The sequence below is a fragment of the Peromyscus leucopus genome, chromosome 7 (assembly GCF_004664715.2).
Source record: "Peromyscus leucopus breed LL Stock chromosome 7, UCI_PerLeu_2.1, whole genome shotgun sequence".
Lineage (NCBI taxonomy): Eukaryota > Metazoa > Chordata > Mammalia > Rodentia > Cricetidae > Peromyscus > Peromyscus leucopus.
The window spans coordinates 70,266,352-70,290,958 of NC_051069.1; positions in this window are offsets into that span (position 1 = coordinate 70,266,352).

A 24,607-nucleotide genomic window follows, 5' to 3' on the forward strand; every position below is an offset into this window, starting at 1 on the left:
GACTAAAGTTACAATTGCATCAAACTCCAACTTGGTAAGCCAATGGATTTTATTGGCATTGCATAAAGAGCAGGGATGACTCAGAAGCAGCTTCATCACTGAAAAGCACCCCCAACATTTGTCACAACTCAGGCAAGCTGTATCCTTGGAGCTTTGAATTCCTTGCAGGCAGCTCTACAAGTCTGGGAAACTCTCTGCAACTCTGTGGACCACAGTCTCCCCACCCCCAAGGTTGTTTCCTGCTTCAACAAACTGGGGAGAGAACTGTCAAGTTTCAGCTTCCCTAGCATGTGAAGTCTGTTTACCTCCATTGTCTTATGAGCCTCCTGCCCACCCCGAGACCTCAAGGAATGCTTTAGTTCCATATAACCTGCTACACAACATCAACATGGTTATATTCCTGAAGCATGTCTTTTTCACTCATAGTGTCCCCAAATTACCCTCAAGTGCTCCAGACCATGTCATCAACCTCCTGCATGGTTGTGAAGCTCCTCAGTGCATCAACCTGCTGCTGCTGTTGCCACTGCTGTTTTGCATAGCTGTTCTCTTGGCAGCTCTTCTGCAGTAAGCTTCCCAGGTGATGCCTGTGAACCATCACCATGACACCTTTGAAGCACACTGGCCTGAATTATTTCTAACCGATCTGTTTCTTCATCTTCCAAGGTGATTTTCCTGGGAGCTTCGTGCCAGTGCTCTCTGCAAACTATCCTCATGAACTCCCGATTCATGATTCCCATTGAGCCCCATGGCCTCAGTCATGTGCAGATACTGTTCAGGATGGATTTAGACAGGCAAGACCAAGTAACTTTTGCTGTGTGGGTGCAGGTGTCATATAGTTTTTATGTGTTCATGTCTGTGTTTAGGGCTAAGTTACTCAAAATGACTCTGCTTTGTGGTCAGAGATGTACTCAACCAGCATTTTCATAGGTGACTTACTGAGGCTAGTGTGGGGCTTTAAGAAGATCACACGTGCAGACTGTAATCCCGAAGCAAATCTCTCCGGGTGCTGGAGCAGTGCGTGGAAAGCTTCTGCCATGCTGCTCTGCTCACTTGGATGCTTGGCTTAGAGCTCCTTTGGTGTGTTCCCAAGAAAGAGGCAGAATTTAACATTTGAGTGAGTTTATTCCTTGTAATCCATATCTTAATCTTCCTGTCTTTCTCTAAACCACCTCTTCAGGTTAACCTCTGAGAGAGTCTACACCCCCTCCTCTCTCTCCCCCACTCACCACAAGCAGCTGTACCCTTTGCTGTGGGGCTTCTGGACTGTGAGGATGGTTCCAAAGGGCTTGCTTTCTTAGTCTGAAAGCACTCCACACAATTACAGCTTGAGAGAAATATCACTTCTTAGTATTGAGAATAATCTTACACTGACAATCTGTTTCAGAGGGAGGATAACAAGCCTAATGTGCTAACAGACAGGTGTTCACGCTGAGACTGGCTTGCAATTGCTGATTCACTACACATTCTCCTTCCAGGGGAAGTCAGCATTCATACCTGCTCAAATGTTAAGTTATGTAAAAGCTTGGACAAATCATTAACATTTGTTGTTAGCATCAGTGGGTTAGAATCATGGTGAATTTTAACTAATCCTCCTAACAATATAATGAGTCAGGTGCTGATGACATCCCTAGTTTATACATAGGAATCAGTCCAGGCCAGCTGAAGTCATGTGTTTGTGATACCGCACAAAGCAAGTAATACAAAGTTTGAACACTAATATATTTGGACTTTATTTATATCCTTTATTGAAAAAAAATGAATAAAACAAACACAAAATAGAAATACTCAAAATGTTTTCAGAGACATTATTTGAAAATAATCTTTATGTATAATTGCCATACTTTTAAATGTCATGAATAAAATCTTTGATAAAGAGAAAGGGGGGAGTAGAAAAGAACATAAAGAATGTCCATGAGAAGCACAATCTTATATTTTCAAATTATGTTTCTTATTTGCAAAACAAATTGATAACCTCAGTACAAATTCATGAACAATATTAATGCTGGGAGAAGAGTCCAGGAAAGACCATTTCCTGTTGAGACTAAGTCTAGAGTTCCAGTGAAAAGAACGTTCCTTGTTAGGAAAATAACCAGAATATCAACAAGAGATTCAGGATGACGGGCCAATTACAAAACACATTACTTCAAACCTAAAGGGGATAATCAAACCTATCCTTGCTAGTGAGTTTAAGACGAAAACAGAGAGGAGCTGTGATTTGTGTGTCTGTGTGAAGAAAGTAGGTTGCAGCATAAGCAAGAGAAGCTTGTGCTTAACTGCCTATGGAGGAGAGATTTGAAATAACGGGGCTTTTATGGGCCATTGAGATTGAGCTAGGTTTGGTGGCTCTCTTCCCTGGGAATGCTCTAATTTTACCTCTTTACAGAACATTTGAACCATGTTTGGATGTTGATTCCAAATACTATGATCACATACAATATTTAGAATTCTGGCAAAAAATACATTTTCTTTTTCTTTTTAATTGCATTCAAAATATGGCATGAGATAAGAAAGTAAGTTTTTCTTTCCTATCTTAAATGGTACCATTACCATGTGTTAAATAATCTATTCTTTCTATAATGGTGTTACCATATACCACACGTTGAATACATGTAGATATGCTTCTAGAATATGTGCCCTGTATCAGTGCTTCTAGTATTGACACACATCAACATTTTAATGATTATTTTTAACATTTAATTGGGGAGGACAACTTTTAGCCTTTTGTCGGCACTTTATAAGTTTCTGGATAAATTTTAAAATTATGTTTCAAAATTTAAATAGAACATTTTAATTGATAGTGATAAAAACTCCAGAATACTCAAGGGTATTCAGTGAAGATTTTTCTTCTTGTTTTTGTTTAAAATCTTCTTAGATCTCATGTCAACTCCTCAAACTAATAAAAACTAATAGTTGTTTTGTAAATATCTTTCCAGAGGGTTGTTTTCTTGCACAAAAAGAATGACTTCAATAGGAACATTTGACACATAACAATATACCTAGAAAAGCATTCATTTTAATTTATGAACAACTTTGTAATTTTTTTTTTTGCTGTTGTTTTTGTTTTGTCATGCAGCATTTAACCCAGAGTCCTAGGCATGCTAGGCCAGTGTTCAGAAGTTGACACATCTTCAGGTCCTCCTAGTCCATTTTATGGGTGGGTATGATTTATTTAACCAGTACTCTATGGATGGAGTTTTCTGCTCTCACAGACAATTACATTAAGAAAACCTGTAAGTACACAAATTACCACAAACAATTGCAATTGCCAACTGTCTTAACAGAAATGGAGTCTTTGTGTAAAGATGCAACACAATTGTAGTTGTAGTTCTGATCAAATCACTTTCTATGTGGAGCAGCTTATTTTCAGAATCTTTTGAAATACGTGAAATTGACATGCTTTATTTTCCCTGACTTACCATCATTCTAACAGTATCAAGATTTGATTTTACTAATGTTATTGTGAGGATGGAATCACATTTGCATCTTTCCTTGTGCCAAATGATGTTAGAAAACTTTTCACAGTTTTGAATGTTGTGTGACATTATTTCTGGGGAGATGCAAACCTGAAGTTAAAACAAAAGTAAAAAGGGGGGGATTGTGGAACACAATTCAATGGGTGGGGGAGATTTTCCTGGGTATGGAGGAATGTGGGGAACATGAGGAAGAGGGAAGGAAGAGGGATAAATAAACTAGGGATGTTAGGATAAGCCATAAGGATTTGTATTATTTTATGGTTACTTAAAATTACATTTAATATATAAGCATATATGACTGTATTAATTGAAATGACATGAATTGGAGTTGAAAATGGTCTCCCCCTCAAAAAAAAAGACCATATTGCTTACCAAAAATTCCAGTGCTAGTCATAGGAAACTTTCAAGTTGCTGGTCAGAGCAGTCAATGATACCTTTGAAATAATACAGGCTATTGTTATAGCCCTTGCTGCTTCTAAGAAAAGAAGGCAAGGCCCCATTGCTGAAGATATCACACATATTGGACACATAATTTTGAGGAATCAACCTGGATCTTACCTGGAAACTAGTCCTTCTTACTGATGACTAGTCCTTATTGCTTCAGAAAGAATCACACAAATAGTGGCCAAGTTTTGAGAAAGAGTGAAACAATAAATAGGCCTACCAACTGTAATACTAACAAGCTACAATAATGTCCACTCTGGCAAGATGTTTTGCAATGTGCAGGTGTGCCACTTATATCCTGGAGGTAACTGACAGCCATCTGTTTGGAATTAAGGCCCACTGAATAGGAGAAAGGGAATTCATGCCTTACAGGAAGATAGGGCTCAAACCAGTTGCCAAGGCATGCACATAATATACTTCCTTATGAACCAACCTGGAGTCTTCCTGAGAGCCTAGCAACAGGTGCTATCAGAGGTGCTGATTGTGCCCAACCAATGAAGGGTGACTATGCAATGTCACCAGATTGGGATGCAGCCTGGGTGTTGGGAGGAGGGTATATAAGTCTTTCTTCATTACTGAATAAACAAGTCTGCTGTTTGCCTTTTACCTGACTCCAGGTGTCTGTATCATTGATGCTTCACCTTCTCACCCCATCCCCCAAGGGCCCATTACGACCCAGAAACAATCCCTGGGACTGTAAATTTAGTTAATAACCTATAGTTGGTGAGGCCTTGGAACCTAGAGCAGAGCCTACTACTGCCAATTCCCTAAACCAGTATAATCTGTAACTGCATTCTAAACATCACATTTATATCCATAGATAAGTGTAGTTTTTATTCCTCATCAAAGAAGCTACTTTTTTTGGGTGGGGAGAAGACAGATGGCAACCATTACAAAAACAACAACTTGTCAAAATGCAGAGATCTACCCACTTCAGGATGCCTGCCTCCAATTAATACATATACAAGACAACCCCTCCAGTTAAGGGTTAGGGACCATCTTGGAAGATGGAGTGGAAAGATTGTAAGAACGAGAGGATCAAGACTGCTCTTAAAAATTGTTTCTTCTTTAAAAACAAATGAAGGTATGAAGTGAGGAAGGAGGGGTGGATATGGTAGGATTTGGGGGAATGATCAAGAGACCTTGCATGGAATTCTCTAAAATTAAAAAAATTATAAAAATATACTTTAGAATAATGACTTAATGCTGCTGAAACTTTCTGATGGGAAAAGCATTTTACTAATTTTCACTTATTCAAAAACATGCCTATGCCTTTTAGGAACATTTAAATATGTTCTTTTAAAGGTTTTATACATTTATAGTAACACTCTTTTCCTGGTAATTTATATTTTTGTGACTAATGGAATCATACTTTTTCATGTTAAGTCCAATTGATTATGTATAATTCATTGCTGTCTGTATACTGTTTTTAGCACTGCTAATTTATTAAGTTTTAAGGTGTAATATCTTCAAAAAATATAGTTTTATATTTTGTTGATTATTTTGTAGCTTTACTATATCTTATTTTATTTCTAATAAAAAGTCATATAATTGTAGACAGAAGTTTTCCCGTGTCCCACCTGGACAACAGTCAGGAAAAATCTCTCTCACCTGCTGTTCCACAGCTGCTTATAAAATAGTCACTCAGAGGCTTAATATTATTTGCAGACTGTATAGTCTATGGCAGGCCTCTTGCTAGTTAACTCTTATATTTTAAATTAACCCATAGTTCTTATTTATGTTTAGCCACGTGGCTTGGTACCTTTTCTCAGTTCTGCCTTGTCATCTTCCTTCCTCTGTGTCTGGCTAGCAACACTGACTCTGCCCTTCCTCTTCCCATCTCTCTCCTGGATTTCCTGCCTGGCTATAACCTGACTCACCATAGGCCAGAGCAGCTTCTTTATTAACAAATCATAGCCACACATATTCACATCATACAGAAAGACAGCCCCTTTTCTGTCTAATCATAAAGGAAAATTTTTAACTTTAACATAGTAATATTACATATAATAGAACAGTTATCAAGCAAGAATTACAGTTACACTATCTAGTCTATTTATATTTGGCAAAATTAAAGAAAATACTCTATCATCTATTTTATATTTGTAAGCCTAAAGTTTCATATCTAATTTATCTTTTATCATAACGAAGGAAAATTGTAATCATAACTATTTAGTCTTCAAATACATTAAAGAATCTGGAAAAATATAACATTTCCTAAGTAAATAGGTAGTAAGCATTGTAAGCAACTTCCAAAATTCTAGAATGATAGAGACAGCTGGCTGCCTGGATAATCACTCAAAGTTTCTCTGCAATGTTGAGGCATCCATCTTTAGCCAATAGGTCTAGAGTTTTTTAGTCACTTCTTCCTGTGTATTGCAGAATGTCTGGTAGCCTCCTCTGAAAGACCATCTTGCCTTGTTTTGGCAAAATTTAGTGGTCATTTTCCATGGGTCCTACATGTCCAGTCAATATAAAATTTTGTCAAACAGTCCAGGCAAGAACAGTTTCTTGCCCAAATGGCTATTTTTGCCAAGAAGAAGACAAGCTTCATATGGAGTGTCATCAATGCCCATCGTCTTCCTTGAAGTAATTGGTGCTGCCAGGAGCAGAAGTATCTCATTGTCCAGAAAAGTCTAAGTTTTTAAAACATTTTTAGGTGTTTGAATATTACCTACCTAATTGATATATATCTATATATACCTAGGAAACTTAACTAAAGTGACTATAAGTTTGCTTATCATAGATGACTAATAATCTGTATTTCTTAATCATACATTACAATTTTAAATGATCTGTATAAACATAATACCTTAAACAAGAGTAGAAATATATATACAGTGTAACAAAATTAACTTTAAATTTGTAATAAACTAAAATCTATAGCAATTTTAAACAAATTGTTGCTCTTTAAAAGTAGATTAAATAATCTACCCTTTCATCCTATCATATCTATATCATATAATAACATTTTCCTTTTATTTAGTTAGTAAGTCTTCAAGTGTTTCTCCATCAAGGATTTTATGTCAGAATTTTAATGTATGTTTTTCTCTCTCTCAATCTCATCTCTCTTCCTCTTCCTCTCTGTGTGTGTGTGTGTGTGTGTGTGTGTGTGTGTGTGTGTGTGCATGTGTATGCATGCATATTGTGCTTGGTGAAAATAATTAAGCTATACCTTTCTACACAAATTTTGAAGTAACCCTTAAACCTCTAAATAAATTGTTGTAATTTAAAAGGTTAGTCTCAGGAATGAAATCTTATCATTAAATACACACACCTTCCCATTGGCTTTAGTAAAACTATGTGACTATCTTCAGATGGGCATTTCACTCTGGTGACTTTAGTCCCTGTCATATGCCTGATGTTTGTATTTCAATCATCTTACTGTAATTCTGACCTGACTTAGACACTGCTTTAGATTTTGTCTTACTAAAACGCTGTTTTCTCTCTGATCAATAGCGTCTCTCTTCTCATTTTCTCATGTGCAGGCTCCTGCAACTGCTCTGGAAATTTCTTTTAGCATTACCTCATCTCTAAGCTGAGTACTTACCTGACGCTGCTGGCTAGTTTTTGCCAACTTGTCACCAACTAGAGTCACCTGGAAAGAGGAAACCTCAGTTGAGGTACTGCTTCTATCAGTGTGGCCTGTGGGCACATCAGTGGGGCATTTCTTAATTGCTTGTGGGTGAAGGAGGGCCCAGATCACTGTGGTTAGAACTACCCGTAGGCAGGTGGGCCTGGGCTACAGAAGAAAGGTAGCTCAACATGAGGCTGGAGGAAAGTTGATAATCACCTGTCCTGCATGGAGTCTGCTTAAGTTCCTACCTCCAGTTCTAGCGTAAGTTCTTGCCCCACCTTCCCTCAATAACTGACTGTGATGTAGCAGTTTAAGGTAAATAATCATTTTCATTTCCTAAGTTGGTTTTTACAACATCTTATTGCAGTAACAAAAGGTTAAGTAGGAAGGAAATTACTAATAGGATTTATGCACAGACCCTTTCTCTTCATGTTTCCCACATTTTCAGAATACTGGTCAGATTATTTTTCTTTTATGTATTTTTGTCTATGTAAAATTAATCTGTAGAAGAACCATGTAGAGTAAGACATCAGGCTTGTTTTCCTACATTTTCTGCTTTGAAGTTAATTCGGTAGCATCTCTGTGTGGTATGAGCTCAAAATCTTCCCATGACTTAAGTGTACTTAAATTGCCTTTTAGTGCTTCTACAAACCATGGTATTTCAGTCACTGCCCTCTGTTCTAGACATCTTTCCCAGACACAGGACTTTCTTCTTTAAGGTCTAGCACCCTCCCAGGTCAGCTGCATGACTGCCACCATGAAATCTTCCTTCACAACCAACTCTTCAGTCTGTTCTGTTCCTTGAATATCCTGTGTTCTGAGTTCTATTAATTCTTTTTGTTTGTTTTATCCTTTGAGTTTCTTTCTTAGAAAAGGTTCATTGAAGATAAGACTCTAAGGGATGTATATGTCTGAAAGAGAGTTCTCTGCCACTTTGGAATTTTTGTATGAATTCTGTACAGGACAAAATGCCAACATGGAAGTAATCTTCATTCTTTTAAAAAGTTAAAGATGTTATCACATCTGTTTTGGCTCCTAATCACACTACTACATTATTCAGGGTTATTAATTCTTTTGAGTGAACCTGATCTCATTTTTCTTCTATGTGGGAGACTATTTTCCCCATTGTCTTGAATCTTTGATGGGTCATTTCCTGATCTTGATCCTGGTCAATTTCCTTTCATCATTTTATTATATTTTTTCTAGAATTCTAATAATTCTTTTCAATACATTTCATTTTTCTCCTTTTAACTGTTTCCCAGAACAATATCCTGATTTATCTGCTAATCATTTTGCTTCCTCAATTCAGCAAGCACATTTATGTCTTTCCAAAATTCTTTTTCAGAAATAGTCATTTATCAAAGTGCCTTCTTGTCTCAGGGATGCACATTTTAAATAAATAATACTTTTCTAAATATATTATTTTCTTTATTTACTCATTTGCTTGTTTGTTTGCTTTGGCTACTATTCTTACAATAGGGGATTTTCACAGACATTCTTTACTTGGGACAAAAATACAAGGGAAGCTGAAGGAGATTTCTATGCATGAGTGTCCTTGTGGATTTCATGCAGGCCTTGTCTTTTCAAAATAGGTTCCTGAGAGTGTGTTTTCCCCCCATTTTTCCAAGAAAAATATAAATCTAATAGCGTTCTACATGCAGAGAAGAAAGGTTAATTCTTTGCCTCCAACAGAAGTCTTAATGCTGTAGAGCTTGATTCTCTTGTGATGCTCAGTTTTCAATACTGCTTTCACCTCAATGTATCACTTTTCGTTGCTTTAGACAGATTCCTCAGAACATAATCTTCTGGTCAACTATCTACAGGGTATAAAATAGCATCCTGGGAAGTGTGTGCACAGGCCATATCAGAATGTTCACACTTAAGTCAGTAAAGTGTCCTTGAGGATTCTGTTTGCTAAGTGGTAGACTCTCTTCTCTGACTTTGCCAGTGGTTCCCAGACCAGGTAAAGACTTCAGTCAGTGTCTTAGTTGGAGTTTCTACTGCTTTTAATAAAGTTAAAAGCAACTTGGGGAGGAAAGGGTTTATTTCATTTTATACTTCCAGGTAATAGTCCACCACTGAGGGAAATCAGGGCAGAAAGTCAAGCAGGGCAGGAACCTGGAGGCAGGAACTGATGAGGAAGACATAGGCGAGTGCTGCTTACTGGCCTATCCTTCCTGGCTGGCTCAGTCTGCTTTTTCATACATCCCAGGACCACTGCCTGCTCAGGGTGACCAGACCCACAAGGGCTGGCTATTCTGACAACAGTCACTAAGAAACACACTACAGACTTACAGACAGGCCCATCTTTTGGGGGCATTTTCACAATTGAGAGTCACTCTTCATAAATTACAACCTTGTCCTGAGTTGGCAATAAACTAGCCAGGGCAGTCTGCCTGTGGAGAAAGCTCTGGGGTCACTTCTCCCATGTCTTCAGAAAGGAGATTTAGCCAACTATTGCACTTTACCCAGCCCTCTGCCTTCATGGCATTCCACAGGTCCCTGGATGCCACCCCCTCCCCCCCCCCATGCTCCAGACTTCTGGACTTTCTGTAGCATAGTCAAAGTCCCCACAGCTTGCTTGGCATTCAGCTTTTGGAGACTGCTAACTTACTTAACACTCATCTATTTGGAATATTTTTCTTTCAAATTTTCTTTCTATTCCCTCTTTCTCTACTCTCTTTATTCTTAATGTAAAAACAAAATAAAACAAAGAAGTTCTTACTGTTATTTCAAGGAGTGCAGCAAGGAGTGAAAGAAAGCATTTATTTAATCTGTTACCTACAAGCAGAAAGCTAATCATCTGGACTTCAAATTGCGCTTTAGTGTTCTGCAAGGATAAGGTGGCCTCACTCTTCACTATCATGGGAAGCTGTTCTACATTCATTAATTCTTTTCTGATGAACTCCAAAGTGTCTAAGTATCTGGAGGTTATTAGCAAACTTGCAAATAGGAGAAAAAAACTCTCCTAAAATTATGACTTAAATTTTCAAGAAAACAAATCTGTCACATTTTTATGTCTTCTTGTGAGACTTCTTAGCAGGAAAGTTTTATTTATTTGTTTGTTTCTTACATTCATGTCAAGATAGCCATGCATTATTTTAAATAACAATACAGTTTTAGAAGGTAATAATTTATTACCTTTAATCTTCATGGACTTTTTCTAGAGTATAAATAAATTTAAAAATTTATAAATAAATCTTTAATTTATAAAGATTCAGAAGCTAAATATATTTATTTTTGTTCTAATAGACTTTTCTAGAATTATTTTTATGCCTTAGCAAATAAACACCACAAATAGCAACTTTCTCACTCTTTGCAATATTCATTCTTACTTTTGAATCTCTGAATGAATCTCATTGAGCTGTTTCCTTTTTTTGCCTTGCTCTGATTCAGCTGCTCTTCTACCATCTTACAATATTACTTCATTCAATTATTTTTTTTAACCTATCAATACATGGAGTTATTTTTTGGTTTTGTTTAACATTGACTTCATAATTCACCATTTCTGTGTATAGTAACATTGCTACTGCTTTTTAAATTATCTACAGTTGTTTGGTTGGTTTTAAGCTATTAGTTCATAGGAAAAGAGTTCTTTTTTAAAGCAATTTAGGATACATATTTGAACCTATATTATTACAGTTTCAAATTATTCTGTGGAGTAGGTGTCTTAGACCAGTGGCTGTAGAACTGTATTCCACTCATAGATGCATTATGTTTAGAATCTTGTTATGTCTATGGATGGTTTTTTAAAATGCAATATAGATATGTAGTTGTGGAATTGATTATATCTCTAGAAATTCAGTATTTATTGTGTTTACAAATTTACTTACCCTAAGCAAACGATTTTCCTCTTAAGCCCTAGTTTAGGAAATACATTTGCAGTGACCTCATATTAATACTCACAATTATCTCATACTTATTAGCAAAAACAAACAAACAAACAGAGCTTGATCATGAATAATCAACACATAGTCTTCAAATTTATTTCTAAACAATTCCTTAAAGGCCAAAATTCTATGAATTTATTACAAAACAGTGAACCAAGTACTCTTCTAATGTATCTAACTTTTTATTTAATTATGCAAGATGAAAGAACTGTGATAATAAAAATTCAGTCCCTGGTTTTAAATGCAAGATACAGAAATGAATGTGTTGTGGCAGAGGTAAAACATGAAGGTATCAGAGGAGGTGCCATATAGTTTTTGACAGTCATGTGGTCCCTATGGTAGCTACACAAAAGTGCTGTTTTGTAAAAGAAGCCATGGGAAGCCTGTAAATAATTAAGCATGATTGTCTTACAAAAAGTTTGGTTTTGTTTTTAAGTGACATACTAAAATTTGTCTATGATTCATAGTTTTCCCACCTTTGTACCAAAGTAATTTGTCATGTATCACCTATAGAGATAGAACTCTTAAAAACTCTAAGCCTGGCTAAGAACCTGATTATGTGTTCCAAAATAGCTTTATCTGTACTCTATAATCTGTCCATTTCTCATAGTAACAAAGGATGGAAAATTGTCATAACATGCTTTGACTGTACTATTTATGATCAAATTTTTTGTTCTCCTATTTCACTAGAACTTATGAGTCTTTAAAAATTGCATTTATATATTTAACATATATGTATATTTTGTCTCCATGTGTGTCTGTGCACCATGTATATACCTGGGTACACAGATAGGCCAGAAGTGGAAGTCAGATCCCCCGAAACTGGAATTGTAGATGGCTATGAGCATCCATGTGATTACTGGGAATTGAACCCAAATCCTCTCAAGAGAAGCCAATTCTCTTCACCATTAAGTTGTCTCTTCAACCCCATAGTGCCCTTTTCACCTTATGGTTCTAGAATAAGAGAGATAATGTTCATCTAGTCATTAGTATTTCTCTTCAATTCAAGGGCAAATTAAACTAGGGCTTCTCAGAGAAAGTAAGAAAAAACAAATGCCCCCAATTAAAATGGGCTATGATCTGAAAAGAGAGTTTTCAAAAGAAGGGATGTCTAGAAAGTGTTTGACACCCTTAGAAATGAGGGAAATGCAAATTAAAATGACTTTGAGATTTCATCTTATCCCAGACAGAATGGATAAGATCCAGAGAACAACTAACAACAAATGCTCATGAGGATGAGGACACAGGAAAACTCTCATTCACCTTGGTGCTGGAATGCAAATTACTGCAGCCACTATGGAAATCAAAGTGGATAATTTTTATAAAACTAAAAATATATCTAGCTATATCTCTGGTTGACATATATCCAAAGAATGTGATTATCTACTGCAGAGATGATTGCTCAGCTATGCTCATTGCCCCCCTATCCACTCTTGTCCTGAAATGGAAGCAACCTAGATGTCCAACTGATAGGTGGATAATGGAAATGTGATATGTACACACTGTAGCTGAAGTTTTCCTGTGTCCCATCAAGTCTGCTGCCACTCAGACCCAAGTAAACCTACAGAGGCTTATATTAATTAAAACACTTTGGCCATTATCTCAGGCCTACTGCTGACTAGCTCTTAAACTCAGCCCATTTCTGTTAATCTATACATTGCCATGTGCTCTGTAGCTTTACCTGTGTGCCATTATATGCTGCTCCCTGGATGGCAGACTGGCTGCCATCTCCTGACTCAGTCTTCCTCTTCCCAGAATTCTCCTTGTCTGTTTATCCCGCCTATACTTCCTGCCTGGCTACTTGCCAGTCAGCTTTTTATTATCAACCAATCAGGTTAACACATTCACAGCATGCAGAATATCCTACAGCAACACACATAGAATTTTATTCTTTCATAACGGAAGTGAGATCATGAATTTTCATGTAAATGAACAGAGCTGGAAAATATACTCAGTGAGATAATCCCTACCCAGAAAGACAACTCTACATGTCCTCTCTCCTTTGTAGATCATAGATCCAAATCCTTAGAGTATATTACTTGGAGTAACTGCAGAAGCCATAAAAATAAAGAGGTGATGGGAGAGGAAGAGGAAGCTCTACAGAGGGAGATAATATATTAGAGGAAAGGGACAATGGAATAACTTAACTGAGGAGAGGGAAGTTTGGGTAATGTGAAGAAAGAGGGAAGAAAGAGAGGTAAATAACACAAAGGATGTTTGATAAAGCCATAGGGATATATATTATATAAGGTTACTTAAAGATACATATATGATATATGTATGCTATATACATACATAACATATATTATATACATGTATACACACATACACACACACACACACACACACATATATATGTATATGTATATCTTTGTGCATATGCCATATTAGGTAATAATGTTCTCATCAGCAGCCATAAACTATCTAACCAAAACCCCATTTCCATGCAAAGGAAATCTCCCTTTAACTTACTAGTCAGTTTAGGTTCAAGTGACCCACATAACAATATAGACTATGCTATTGCCCTTGACTGACTCCTAGAACTTGAAGGTAAAACAGTAGTTCACACCCTTCAGACACAGGACTTAAAAGAATCAAACTTGTATGACCTGGAAAACTCTTTTCCAAGTGCTCTCATAGTTTCAGGTGCCACAGGAGAACAGTAATCTATAGTCATACTTAACTACTAAGTCTGTGCACCAGAACAATGAGTGGCTTGGCAAGATCTCTCAAATGGTGCAACACTGGCACTTTAATCTTGGGGATTACCTGTCTATTGGACTTAAAACCCACTGGATATAAGGGAACTGATACCTAGCACTGCTAACCTCGTCAACTATGCATGGGTGGAGACCCTAGAGGAGAAAATATAACTACCGTTTTCTTAAATCAGTATAACTCTAACTGCATTCTAAATACTTAAACTTGTAGATAAATGTATCTTTTATTCATAGGTAGCAAAAATTGTTATAGAAGAAGATATGAATCAGATAGAGAGAGTAGGAAGGAAGGGAAGAAATGGAGGGTGCCCAGGAATGGATGGAGATGATGGAAATGCAGTGTACTCTTTTATGAAAACTTATATTCATGATGATATGATGATGATGGCAGTAAGAGGAGAGTGAAAGCACTCTCCAGGATGCCTCTCTGGGACACTTTTGTTCTCTTCCTTTTGCCTACTAAATTAAGTAATGAAAGTGTTTCCAAGTAGGCTTTATAATTTGTGGGGTTTGAATGAAAATGGCCCTCATAGACTCATAAGGAGTGGTATTATTTGAAAAGAGAACATACGTCCTTCTTGGATTTGTGTGTGGTCTTGTTGGAAGAAGTGTGTCATTAGTGGTGGGCTTGGGGTTTCAGAAACTCAAACCAGGCCCAGTGACCCTCTCTTTTCTTGATGTTTGCTGTTTGGGATGTAGAACTTTTCAGCTGCTTCTCCAGTGCTATGTCTGTCTGCATGCTGCCATGTTTCCTGCCATGATGACAACGGACTAAATCTCTGAAACTATAAGCCAGCCCTAATTAATGTGTTCCTTAATAAGAGTTGCCATGGTCATCATGTCTCTACACAGCAATAGAAACTCTATCTAAGACATAATTATATTTCCTTCAATATTTCTATTTAAAACATTGGTATATTTAGTATGTAACCATTTGTGTTAACATAAAAGAAGCAAGCATATATAAATGTAGTTTTATATGGGTAGACAATATACCTTTATATGAATAGATACACATTTGCATATATCTATTATCTACACATTCATACAAATGCATGCTTAACTTGCATAAAATTTCTCCCAAATTACACAACAAACCAGAAATGTGGAATAAAAGAAGACTTTTTGTTTGACAATTTCATACGAGTACTGTATTTCCCCTCTTCTCATATATTCCCCTAGTAGTGACCTCATATTCTTTGATTAGCATTATTCCATATATTTGCCTATATGTACAATCTGCTGAATTAATTTACTATAACTTCCATGGATATGTGCTTAGGTCTGATCATTTTGTATTGGATAGCCAATTTGGGTACACATCACTGGGGCTTCTCCTCTCAGTCATCATTTATTGCCTTTAGCTCTTCATCTACAGGTGGAGCTTTGTGAGATTCCCCCAGCCATGCTGGCATGTCAGCTGGTAATGTCAGTGTCAATCATTGTTCAGGCTTTGTTTAGGCAGCCATACTATTGAACTGTCATGGGTGTAACTTCCCTGGCACATACAGAAGATACTATCTCATAGCATAGGTCACAACTGGACCTCCTACTCTTACGATCTCTCTGCTCCCTATTCCAAAACGCTTCCTAAAACCTCAAGGTAGGACCTGTGTTATAGATTTATCAGTTGGGGCTGGATATCTATGATCGGTTGTTTTCTGAATATCGACCAGTTGTGGATTTCTGTAATGATCTCCATCTGCTATAAAAAGAAACTTCTTTGATGAGGGTTGAGAACTACAATTATCTGTGAGTATAAGATAGAAAGAAGCTAGATATTATACTTGTATCTATTATTTTGAAGCACCATTATCGCTTAAAAATGTGTAGATCTAACCACCAGCCATATACATATCACTTACAAGCGATTAAGGCATGCATGTATCAAAAAAAGAATATAAAAGAAAAATCCCCCTTAAAAATGTATATTTACCTCAGGAAGCTCTTTTCTGATGTCTCAGTTTTGAAATGTTTTATATACTGTCCTTATGTGGCTTTCATATTCTGTCATTACATATTCTGAATAAACAGTATAGATGTACATATATCTATATAATGTTCATGAGTAATAGAAGTGCACGTATATCTAGGAACCTTCTATTTGCAAATTAAACAGTGTTGGCTGTCCTTTCTTGCAGGCTTAATTCTTTTGAATGCCAAGGATGAGAACTTGTGCTGAGACTTTTTTCCCACAAAAGATGAGAGCAGAAACTTTTTGTTCAGATCTTCCATCTTGTAATCATGTAATTATGGAACAGTTCTGAAATATTGTCACCCTTTTTTAAAAAGTATTCAGATAAGAAGTAAGACAGCAAGGTATTTTTATTCAAAAGAAATGTGAAGATATTTATGCTTATGCTATTGTATAATTGAAGGACTATTATGGAGACTAAAGAGTACTTTCAACTTTTAATAACTAGTAAATAGAGGAGGAGGAGGAAGGAGGAGGACCGAAGGGAAAGAAGATGAGGAGCACAGTTGGCAGTATATGTTGTCTAACTACTGTGTGATGTAATTCTTAGAGCACTATTTTGCAAAGTCATCCACGGCCAGATTTCTAAACACAGACATTTTAATTGAATGGAAAAAATTCCAAAAGACATTTTTGTACACTGAGGTCAAATGAAAATTTCCACCCTGCAGAAATGTGTGCCTGCATCTAATGGATGTCATCTGCCCTTTGCCTTGAACACTGAAAAGCAGGGTTGGAGGCTTAATTAAGAAATTCTAATGAAATATTTATGGTAATAGGAAGTAATCAAATTATCATTATTTGTCTTGGCATTTGGTCTTTCTCATCTTAGATCTTTGATGATGCTCTCCCCTCCTCCTTTTCATACTATGTAAAATGCCTCATAATGCCGAGATAAAAAAAAAGCCTTCCTTCCTTCTTAGGAATATTACTACCTAGAGACAACTTGCCAATGAGGACTGGATATAACAGTTAATAACAATTTTAAAATTTTAGGAATAAGAGCAAAAACAGCACGTGATTCAAGAACACATGTAATACAGACTTAAAATTATACCACAATGTAACTTTCTCATAACACAGAGTGCTACCCTTTCAGCCATTGCTGAGGTTATACAAGCCATTGTTGCTCTGGAAGAATAAAAATTGCTTGCAGATTTTTTTATCTTATTTTATTTTTTTTAGTTACAGGCATTTTCACAGGCACATTACACTGGAAATGATATGGTGACATTGTCAATCTGTATGTAGAGAGATTATTGTGTAATAGATTTTTGAAATAATTGACAGGGGAAATACCATTAGCACTTTGAAAAGTTAGTGAAAACAGCAATCAGTGAGGCTTCATTTTATAAACAGCCTCTTGCAGAATGGCACTCAATCATCAGTGGCCCCCTAGGCTGGGTGAAGATATAATTATGAAATATTCTCCCCGACAGAGAGCATTTACTAAGCAAAAATGTTTAATAACTGTAATCAGAATAAAAACGATTGTATAACTTCATATCTTTAATTCTCGGTGACAGGCGAGTCTATTGATTCCTATTAAAAAAAAAAACCAACTTGTTTTTGGGGTTGAGGATTTAACAGTGGTAGAGTACTTCCCGGCAAGAACAAGGCCTTCATTAGGGAACCCAGGACACCCACACATACACATAAATAAAGTTTTAAAGTGTTGAGAATAAATTTCTCTTGTTTAGCTCCCAACAATGCAGACTTTTGACATTTTTCTTTGTTTGGCCACCAAACTCAATAGCAAGACCTAATTGCTGAAGACACAGTCTATATTTTATTTCATCAAAGAAAGCTTCCCATCACAAAGAAAGCTTCCCATCTAGCTTTCACGCTCCTGGAAGATGCTATGTAGGCTGCTGAAGGAGAAAGCAACTCAATTATCTTACTCAGATGTAAACCCTATGAACTTTGTGATCACCCTGCCAACAAGAGAGGCCCACATGGGCCTACATGGGCAACGGTGGCATGGCTGTTATAGGGGTAACTAACTTCTCTCCAATTAGAGTTCATTCCTATGAGACAGGAAGAAATTTATACCTAGTATGTAAACAAAAATCCATGCTGGGGGAGCTCATAGGCCCTAGGGAAGAACTTACTCTTGTTGTTTTACTAAATTGTCATACTGTAAAACTGCCTTTGAATATTTATGTTTATATCCACTGAAAATTCAGTTCTAAGCCTTAATCAGAGAAGTCTCATTTTGTAGTGATAATATTGATAATATACAGAGAGTCATGGCTGGGCAAGGTGCCGAGTACAAAGAAGTGCTCATACTAAGCAATTCTGCTATTGCTTAGAAAACAACAGCAACAACAACAACATAAAACATGTTGAGTACAATCATTGATGCCCGTATTGTCATGGGGAACCTACCAAGGGACACATTCCTGAAGAAAAATGACTCTCTCTTTTCTAGTAGCTATCACTTGTCAATAGTTCAGCTGTGGCATGCTTTGTGTGGCCCTCTCCTGTCGACACTGGACTATTTACTGACTTGATCTTGTGCAGGTCTTGTGCAGAAACCATGGCTGCAGTGAATCCTTGAGAGTTATGATCGTATCACAATCAGAAGATTGTTTTATAGTAGTCCTTATGGGCGTCTAGGCCTTAAAAAATTTCCAATACCTCCTTGGTAATTTATAAAATTTAGCTCTGATACAAGTCATTTATTGGAAAAATGATTTATTTTTATGCAAGTATTGATAGTGTGCTCAAGTTTTCCTCTACTTTGACAGAGTTTGTTCAATATTTGGCTAGTTCTTTCTCAAATAATAGTACTATTCACCAATGAGGACAGTATTCTTTAGGATGGAATTGCTTTTGTGCAAAGTTTTTTTTTTTTTTTTTTTTTAATTGCAGAATTAATTTCTTTAAAAGTTTGCCTGGACTGAATCTACCAAGTTGAATTCAATCCTCAGGGGAGTCTTTGCCATGGAGGAGATAGGAATGGGGGGTGGGCTTGGAGGAAGGGTGGGCGGGAGGGGGAGAACAAGGGAATCCATGGCTGATATGTAAAATTAAATTAGATTATAAAATAAAATAAAAAAGTTATAGCACAAGGTAGATTTTTCCATATCAGTTATAGTTTATTTTCTAATATTTAAAACATATTGACTATTTAAACTTGGAAGTACTAAGTTGCTCATAATTATCCTTAATATTGTTTTAACATTTCCAGCAGCTTTGGTGACACTCTTGTTTTGATTTATGTCATTGTTCTGTATGTTCTTTCTATATAATCAGAATTTGGTTTACTCTTTGGTTTAATTTAGGCTTCAATGATTCTCAATTGTATATTTGTTTTCTATTTATTTTCTTTACTATTTGTCATTATTACTCCCCCCTTTATATTTATCTATTAAACTTCTTGGAGCTAAATGATAAGATTATGATATCACGAGACTTTTTTCTTCTGACATGTCATGTTGACATTTTATGACATATAATTGCATTTAGTAATATTAATGTATTTGTAAGAAAATTATGTAAGATTATGCTTGGTTTTGTTTCTAACTTGTGATTTTATTTCTGGCTTCTTAAACATTAAATTACAGGTCTTAATTTTCAAGTGGTGGAAATTATTTAGTTATTATTATATTTTGACAATTTAATTGTCATGGTAACAGAAAAGTACTACAACCATATTAATATTTGTGGAAACTTGCTCTGTACTTTAGTGTGTCTTTAATGTTAAAACACTGTTTCACAAGTACTTTTGAATTTTATTTTCATATCCTTTGAGGTAGGTGATCACTATATAACCCAGACTGGCCTTGCACTCACAATCTTCCTGCTCCAACCCCTAAATTCTAGAATTTTAAGGGTGAGCAGGTGTTCGTCACAGATGATGAGATTTTGGTATAGATGTTGTGTTTAGTCTTTATGAAAATTTGTAAATCTTATTGTTAAATACCTTGTGAAGGAATTAAATTGTATTTTCTCTACTCTTTAATTTATAGTAAGATTTTTGAATAATTTTACTTTATCTTTAGTTCTGTCATATTTGTTTTCAATGAGCAATCACATACACACACTAAAATATGCACACCATTGTATGGAATCATAGATATGTTATTTCTGTGTAATTTAGTTCATGCATAGATATTTAGAATTTAGAGCTCCTGTATGTCAGGTGAATAAGATCTTTAATGACATTTTTAGTCACTAATTATCAACAGTGACATTTTTTTGTTTTAAGTGCCTTTATATAGATTAACTTAGTTATATAAGGATATTCTATGTTGATTATTAATGATACTTTTATAGTATTCTATGTTATGTCTTATGTGTTTGTCTTATACAAGGAATTTAATTCTATTTCCAAAACGTAATGCTATTTGTTAACCTATTTCATCGGTTCAAATACATTTTCTTATTAGTGACATTAATGATTACCAAAATAGTAACACTTCCTGTGCCGGTTAGGACTATCTATTTGCCCTGATGGCTTATGATGCATCTGCATTACTTTTGTGAACAAAGGTTCCTGGGAAGAGTAGCGCCTCACACAAATTTTCTACAAGACTGATTACTTGATTAAAACTTTAATGATTGTGGAGATGTTGGCATGTTGCAGGTTCACAGTCTAATTAAAATTTATCTTGGGCTAATTTTAGCCCATTTCATATAGCCATTAATTGCCTACCTCTGTGTCTGACCTATTAAGACCCTTGTAACTAACAGGCCAAAACTGTTGAAAAGTATTAACAAACTACTTGTTTCTGCCAACCAAAAGACTAAGAGTCTTCTCAGCCCATAGCAGAGCATTTCTGCTCTGTTGTAACCGCCTTACTTGATGCTTTTTCCAGTGTTTCTGAAAAGAGCCTTGATTTACGACTTTCACCGAAAAGAAAAGAACAATCTCAACTACAACTTCTTATATTTAAATTCAGTCCTATTTTCTCTTTCTGGGGTGTCAGTTATTTTATCAATATCCTTTAATCATGTCTCTTTTTCTTTCATTTGTCCGTCTTTATTTCCCATGTTCTTTTCTAATTTTCTCCAGAATTTATTTTCTAGTTATAAAATTGTCTTATGGATTCTATAATTACAGTCATCTACTTTTCATTTCTTCAGATGTACTTTCATTTTTGGTAACACACAGTAACTGATGTATAAAAGGTGACTTTCGTGTATGTGTTCTACTGGATCGCAATAGCTGGTGTGTACGTCGTCTCAGGCATTCGTCATTTTTCTGGTGTGGGAAATGTTTCAAGTTCTCTCCACTGGACATTTATAAAATATTCAGTTAATTATTGTCCACCATATCTATTTTATTGTGCTAGTCACTTTTAAAGCTATGGTTTATTTTTCCTTTTTAATCTTCACTGATTTCAGATACCGTAGGCTTACCTTATTTCCTTAATGTGCCAATTACCTTTATCACAAAGTTTACATACACTCACTACATCTCTAGACTCCCTGATTTCATGGTTCCTCTTTTCCTGATTTGGGCAATGTTTTCATAGTTATATCTCATAAGTTTTAAAATTTTTATTAAATATTTTAAAGCCTAATGTCTTCGTTAGTGTTCTGTTGCCATGGTGAAACACCATGACCTAAAAAGTGAGTTGGAGGGGGAAGGGGCTTATTTGTCTTACACTTCCACATCACTGTTCATCACTGAAGTAAGTCAGTACAGGAACAAAAACAGAGCAGGAACATGGAAGCAGGAGCTGATACAGAGGCCATGGAGGGCTTCTGCTTACATGGCTTGCTCATCATGGCTTTCTTATAAAACCTAGGACTATGAGCCCAGAGGTGGCACTGTCCATGATGGGCTGGACCACTCCCTATAAATCACTAATTAAGAAAAATACACTGTAGGGGTCCCTACAGCTTATGGAGGCAACTTCTCAATTGAGGTTCCCCTCATCTCAGATAATTCTGGCTCTGTTAAGTTGACATGAAATTGGCCAGCACACCTAGAGAGGGCAAAATCAACATTATTTTCTTCTAGGGAGAATATCACTTGTGTGGTCTGAGACCACTAATAGTGTGGTTCATTATAATCCAATTTAAATTTTTTTCAGCTATGCCAATTATTGACATACTTGTGGTTTGGGCCAAGATTACTATGCATTAGTTTCACTGCTGTTTCCTGAACACACCATTTGCTCTTCTAACTCTCTGGACAGGACATGTTCTTAGAGCAACTTTCTCGCAATTATTTTGTTCTAGATGCTATCATTTGCCTTTTTGTACTCAATATGCTAAAATATCAGACTCACTTCTTTTCTCATCACAATACCAGTTCTTTGATAACTCCTAGTGGATACTATGACATACACATTTTTCAGATTTTCTTAGTAGGCCATTTGATATCTAGCTCCCATTTACTGAATTTATGTGATTTCTATATCAAATCTGTTCTATTATATTTGTGCTCTAATTCTTTATTGAAGATGCTACACAATAGTGTAGCTAAAATCATATGCTCAAGCTCAAATTGAACTCTAACTCTAAGTGGCTCTTTGAACTTTGATAAATCTCATTTTCTCCCAGTATCTTCATCTGTCATGAGGGGAAGAAACTGTTACATTTGTTAATAATTGTTTACAAATCATTAAAAAAAACCTTATGATTTTAAAAGTCAAATAAGATATTCAACTTAAAGTAGTACATGTTATAAAGTTGCCACTTATTTTGTGATGAATGGAACATGTCACTGTATGCATCTTTCTCAGCAAATTAATCTTTTGGTCAACCTTCCATTACACTTTCATGTATAATGTTGTCCTTCATAATTACTGAAAGTTATCAAGATGATTCTTAAAATTCAGAAGGAAACAGTTGTATTCTTCTCTGGTTTGCTCTATATCTGCACTTACACATACTTAAGTAGTTTTCCCTTTCTGTCATAGGTAAAATCACAGAAGGCTGGAGTTGGATGGGCATTTGAATAAAATGATTCTAGAACATGTCTTTAGCTCCACCAGACTCAGGTAGTAAAGAGTTTTGTGAAAATTATCCCCCAGAACATTTAGATGCATCAAGTAAGGATTTTTTTAGAAGAGCAGAACCCTAAGTATTCTTTTCAATATACTGAATTATACTCCTCTGCCTTAATCCATTTTTATTTATATGGTCCTGAAATCAGTTATTTTTAGAGGCAGAATGCATATCCTTTCTTTATTGTTTGGAAAGAATAATACATGATCATGTTCAGGCTATCATAATTTACTTTTAAAAACTATTGTGCCTAAGATTTTTTTCAGCTGCAAAATGGAGAGAATTTTATTCTAATTGTGTTCTTATGTTTAATATTTTGGTGACTCATTTACTTCCCTCAGTGCTTCCAAACAAAACTTTATAATGAAGTATTTGAGCAATTTGGAATTCTATAAACTATTTTATTTCCATATATAAATACAATCATCACAACACCATGGTTATTAAGAACTTATTTATATATTTTATTATTCATTGTTAGCTTATTTCTGGTCCTTATTTCCATAAAATGTATTTAAGCCAAGATTACAGAAGCATAGTAAACAGAAAAAAATGAATGTATAAACTTGACTTATATGTCAGTCCAGTTAAGTAAGGGTGTGATCCCTAAATGTTGGGTGTGTGCATGTTTGTAATTGTGTGTGTGTGTGTGTGTGTGTGTGTATGTGCATGTGTATTTGTGTGTGTGTATGTATGTACATGTGTGTGCCTATGTACACTGTTTTAATTTTGTTTAGCTATTTTTACTGACACTAAATTTATTCTTAATGAGATAGGAGGAAGTCTCACAAAGTGCTCCAGACAGGTCGTGTCTCTTCCACTTCATTCAATGCCTTTGTCTAGCAGAAACTTCTCTGTAGGACACATATCACACATAAAAATACCTGCATAGGTATTTTTTGTCGTCTCTAAAATATAATAAAAGCTATATGCTGAGGAAAATAGAGGTTTACCATTCTTCCATGGGTCACTTAAACATCAGATATATTGTATTTGTGCAATAAACAATTATTTCAAATAAAAAGTGTTAAAATGAAACATTAATTATGCCTATTTTACAATATAAGGCAATCAATAGTCAACTGAAATAGTTATTAGCCAGAGTTAATGTCTCAGTCCAGCCCTGAACTGTCGAAGTGTTCTTGGAGGGAGGAGTGAGGAACTGAGAAATAATAAGAAGAATTATAGATGTAGATGGATAGAAAGACAAAGATACAGCATAGCTTTGGGAGGGTCCTGGGTCAATACCCAATCACCCTGAATTTATTCATGATGGGCATTTTATACATCAGCAAAGGGAGGAGCAAAGGACCTCCCCCCATTCAAGGTTGAGGTATAAAATAACAACAAGTCTAGACCCTTTAAAAGACACCTGGTAACCACGCCTTTGGCCAAATCATCCTATTATGCAGCCTTGTTGAGTAAAGCAAGCTCAGATTTTCTGACCTTGAGTAAGGCTTTACTATGGAGCCTCTGTGAGTCCCCACAAGTTAAGGTAAATTATTATACACTGTTGTGTTGAATAGTTTTATTGTGAGTGTTACAGCTCTGGAGGGAAAGGT